This window comes from Lithobates pipiens, unplaced genomic scaffold (genome assembly GCF_037356315.1).
Source record: "Lithobates pipiens isolate NorthernLeopardFrog02 unplaced genomic scaffold, aLitPip1_a1.2 Scaffold_22, whole genome shotgun sequence".
Lineage (NCBI taxonomy): Eukaryota > Metazoa > Chordata > Amphibia > Anura > Ranidae > Lithobates > Lithobates pipiens.
Window position 1 is genome coordinate 304,652,145 of NW_027507784.1, and position 5,704 is coordinate 304,657,848.

Here is a 5,704-nt window from a genome sequence, read left to right on the forward strand (position 1 = left end):
AGGGGGGGGGGGAAGATGAGGGCAGTGGAGGGAGGGGGTTGTATGCAGAGGGAGGTATGTGTGTGTGGCGGGCATGGTTGTGTTCCTGCACTTATTCTCTGAGAAAAAAAGCCCTATATATATATATATATATATATATATATATATATATATATATATATATATATATATATATATTTATTTACAAAAACTAGGAGGGGGGGGGGGGTGCTTCTGTTTTCATAGGAGTTCAATTTTTATTCCTGGAACTCCGCTTTAATAAGGCCCATAGTGCACAAAGGTTAGCTGTAGCAACAAAATAGAGAAAAGAGGTCACCAGAGTTGACCCAAAATATCTTCAAAAAGCAGACACAATAAAAAGCTGCAACAAATTTGTTGCATACATATTTATTATATTTGAGGTTAGCTCTAATCATATCTTCTTTATTTTAAAGTACTTTCAAGAGTACTCAAAGCTCTTTTTCCCATGTGATAATGTGTTCCAGCATTAACTTCCATATGTGGAGGACTCTGAGGATCACTAAATAAGCAAAACCTGCAGCACCGCTACAAAACTACTTCTTAGATCACTGCACCACAGCTGTAGCTTACTCCGATAAACACATTGCTTTAATTCTGTAAGGGGTGTTTTCAAATAAATTTAAATGTACAGTTTTTACTATTTAATTATACATATTGTACTGCAAGCATTTTTACAGTATGACTGTCATTGTGCTATTTGGGGTGTATGTATAGAATGGCCGAAATGCAGAGTGATAACCCTGAATGAGAATTGTACCTACCTGCATCTTAGAGGGCGACACGATCGCCTGAGTGCAAAATCAATGTCTGTGACTTCCTGACCACAGAGAAAATATACACACCCACAGAGGCAATGGAAGTAGAACCAATATTTCTAAAGGGTTAAAGTCTCACACCTTTTTTTCTCTTTAAAGTTCTGTGGAGCTGTATGTCATCACTTTTAGTTAACGTTTGTTTGGAAATGCTTAAAAATACCCTTTTGTTCTTTTGCTCTTATTGAAAAAGTTGTTCTTTCTATCTTCCACTTAAGTGTTCTGTGCCAGCAGAGCTGAGTGACAGACACACCCTTTCAGCACATATTCAGCACATAGTCTTCTCAAAGACTTGTAGTGCAGAATAAAGGAGGGGATGTGGAGTGCACTGGACAGCATGGTCAGATTCTGGGGCCTACCGAACTGTACAATCACATTTGCATGCAATGTCCAACTACTATAATTGGGCAATTAAAGTAGGAATATAACAATGGAGGTTGTTATGGAAGTAGGAGCCTCACACCTCGCCAGACCAGAGTGGTTAGCAGGTAAAAACAGGCTCCGCTCAACTTATCCAAGCCATACCCCCAACATGTTTCGCCCTGCCCTGGTGCAAAATATAAGGGTGGGCATGGCCTGGATGAATCGAGCTGAGGCTGCTTTTACCTGCTAACCATTTGTGCCGGTCGAGGTGTGCGGCAGGAAGGCTATCTCTTCTTATTTCCACAGCATGCTTTGTAACTGGATGAACCTTTCCCCAGCCTGCACCCTCACTAGTCAGTGGCAAATAACTCATTGGAATTTGTCAGCCAGACCCAGGGGGCCCCTAAGCATTTATCATGGGTTTTTATCCCACTTAAAATATATTATTATGACCTCAGTTGGGCCTTAGGTGTCCTAGAAGGATCAGAGCTGAATTTACAATAATAGCACTTGGTCCCCAATATGGTAGGGGGTTGCAAGGGGGGGAATAACAGCACAAAGCCTAAAAATTTACAAATTGTACAAATGTTCCCTATTTTGTTTTCCTTTTGTGTCTACCTTTGGATATTTGTGGCTAAATTCAGGAAAATAACCATGGACCAAATGGGGTGCAGGGGATTTTTAACCTCCTTAGAGCCTAAAACGTATATGCAGCAGCATGATGGTTGGGCCTTAATGCCCAGCCTCTGCATATACACATCCCTGTGTTCTTCTGGGGTGTGCTCCATTGGCACTCCCTAGAACTGTGACCAAGCTGTCAATGACTAAACTACTGATGATGGGGAGCTGGTAATATGGGCTGCCGATGACATCATGTGCAGTCAATGACAGTGCCACATGATTGGGAGTTACCCCCACCAGCCTGGGGCAGCATGGCCCAGTTAAAGGGCCAGTACCCACTGGTGGCAAGAGTTAAAAGACAACTTTTTAAACTTAAGAAACATGAAACTATCTTTCATTTCTTTTGTTTGGTTGTCTGCACATTTAAATGTAATTTTAAGTATAAAGCAGACTGCATAAACCCGTCAATAACAAAGTCATGGTTACTAAAGTCACATAACACAAGGGCGTCATCTTTCGGGTGTTCCCAGAACAGCATAAAATGCAACCCTGAGAAAGGTAGTGGGTTGACCTCAACTATGGATAATTTAGGGATGCATAGAAAAGAAGATGTGTTTTAAAGTTAAAAAGACCTATGAGAACTCTGAAGGGAAATACAAAAAACAGAAAAAATACCAGATTATAACTGAACCACTATGTTAAGAGAATATTATTGCCAGTTTATGGAAAAGCACTACATATAAAAACAATATAGTCAAATAGCATATATGAAAGATGAAGAATATCATGTACATTTAGAGTTTATAATTGCTATCTGCCACAAAGAAAATAAAGTGTTTTCATTACCATTCATTTCATATTGTTCAGCCATTAAAGTTTTATTTGTGTTTAAAATGAACAAATTCTACAGTTCAATTGGAGTCTGGTATTATGGGAACATGGAGCCTAGTACCCCTACATATGTTTATTATTATTCTCATAATAGAAAATCTGCATATATTTCCTTATTTTCTCTCTTTAGAACAGAAGCAGATGATCAGACACGCTCTGGTCTTCTTTGAACGGCCGCCATATTGGAACACTAAAAAGTTCCTTGAAGTTTCCTGGCTAACCCCAATTCCTAGACTTCTTCCAATACTTGACACTGGTGGAGAAAGTATATATTCCCTTGTTTGACTTGTCAATCACGTTTTGGTGAACAACTCAACATCCAAGGGCAGGTTGTCTGTTTATTGTCATGTAAATATGAGATGGAATGTTTGAAATATACTGTTAATGATATATTTAAGTTTTATGTAAAACTATGTCAATCAAAAGAACCTCTTGTCTGTGTGTTATTGTCGATAGAAGGTGTTAGATATCTTATAGATTAAACATGGTTACATCACACCGACTGGGATGCAGACTCAATTATTAAAAGGAGACAACACAACCGTAACAAAGGTTGGCATCTAAATCTGGCTAAAGACATAAAATAGATTTGTAGATACAAAAATACCTTTTTTTGATGAACAGATTCACTGGAGTGTTGAAGTACATACACAAATTTCTGTATTCTAATTATCTCTAGAGTATAATAACAATAAGCTGGAAAAAAAACAATGTCAGATTTCTTGCTGCAATCACCAATGTACAGAAATGTCAATAGGGAAAGTACGATCCCCTTGCAACAGCTGATGGTAGAGAGACCGAAGAATTCAGGTGCAGAGATCTTGCTGTTGGAGCTAACAAAAAAATTGTTTGCAACATAAAATTAAAAGAAAGAAGGAGCTTTACCAAGCAGTTAATTTTGAGAAGTCTAAACTCCTGTCCTGCACACTTGTTCAAAGTCAGTGCATAACTATATAGTGAACCCATGATTAAGGTGACGGTCCTGGAACCTGCATCAGCTTATATATTTAATGTTACAGAAACGCCTGGCACTCAGCTTGGGTGCTTCCGTCAAGATACAGCTTCCTCAAGTCTGGACCTAGGAACCAGGTATTAAAGCTGAGCACCCAAGTCCTAGAGAACACTAGCTTAGGTGCAAACTGGAACTCTTTTTATTGTAAAGGTAAGGGCCTGATCACGTTATCCTAATTAACATGAACTAATTAACAACTAATCATCTAGACAAGCCTAGGTGACTCAGATCATTGTCCACCCAGACAGTTCAGCACCTGTATTCAAGAAGACCCAGGGTTCTCCAAATCTAATTAACCAGCTTTCTTTTTACATATAGGTGTCCTTTTATGAAGCAGTGAAATCTATTCACTGCTTCATTCTCCGGCATTCACATAGGAGATCTTTCTCCTCTGTGTGCCACTTTATGAAGCGGAGTAGATCGCTTCACCCTTGGAGGTGTGAAGCGATCTACAAACGCTTCTAACACTGGAGAACGGCCCCTAATACTGTAATCTCGTGAGACTTTACGAGATTACAGAACTAGAAATTCACAGATACACACAGATGTCAATTTATTAAGCAGTGATAAATTATCACAGCTCAATACACTGACACGCGGTGTGATTAATGTTAGTGAAATAAAGCGTCCCCCTACATAATATATACATGTATACACACACAGACATTATATATACATGCATATACACACACATTATATATATATACACATATACACATTATATATATATATATGTATATATATGTTGTAAGGGATCTTCCCGGGGTAGGGTGTGTTTGGACACAGTTCACAGCAGACTTGGAATTTATAAAGCAGATCTTGGCGTTTATTCGTGGTACAAACAGTCCAGCAAACAAAATATACAGCAACACCGTGCTTTCTAAGTACAACAAAAATAAAAGTCCTAGCCCGGCTGGGCGCTTACAAACAGGTTCTGCTCACCTATCTGACACTTACAAACACAGCGTCTTTCGCCTGGATATCGCAGGGTGAGTTTTAGCTCCAGCAGTGGCTGTGCTTGCAGCTTCCTTCAACACACAGATTGTTCATTCCCTGGCTGAGAGCAACCACCTGCAGACCCTGCAGTGCCTTTAGCTTCCCAGGCTAATTAGGATCAAAGCTCACCTGATCCCAAACCCAGAACTGGATCGGGGGATGTGGAATGACAGGTCCCTCTACCAAACCTACCTGCCATTCCATATAAACCCAGGCCCGGCAAAATTAAATAACAACTCAGCAGCATATCGCTGCTGAGAAACTGATCCATCCTGGATTTACCATCTCACACTGTGTAGCAACCTAGGTGAGATGTACACCCCCTCGATCACTTCTCCAGTGACATGTCTACATATCCCCCCCCTCTTTTTCAGACCGGAGGGCTGAGCCTTTTGTCCCCACAGACAACTTACCCTTGACAATGCGTCAGCATTTGCCTGTAATTTCCCTGGCCTGTGTTCCACAGTGAAATTAAAGTTTTGTAGGGAGAGAAACCATCTAGTCACTCTTGCATTTCTCTCCTTGTTTAACTTCATCCATGTTAGGGGGGCATGGTCTGTCACCAACTTGAATTTCCTGCCTAGCAAGTAATACTTTAACGATTCTAGGGCCCACTTTACTGCCAAACATTCTCGCTCCACAATGGCATAATTTTTCTCGGCCGGGGTTAGTTTTCTACTCAAGTACGTCACTGGATGCTCCTCACCATTCACTACTTGTGAGAGTACTGCACCTAAGCCTGTGTTAGAGGCATCTGTCTGGACCAGAAATTCTCGCCTGAAATCGGGGGTAACTAAGACAGGTGGTTGGCACAAGGCCGACTTAAGGCTTTGGAAAGCCTTCTCGGCCTCTGGGGTCCACGTGACCATTGCTGTCTTTCCGCCCTTTGTCAAGTCAGTTAGTGGAGCAGCAACTGAGGCAAAGTTCGGCACAAATCTACGGTAATACCCCGTAATACCCAGGAAAGCTCTAACCTGTTTCTTTGTCA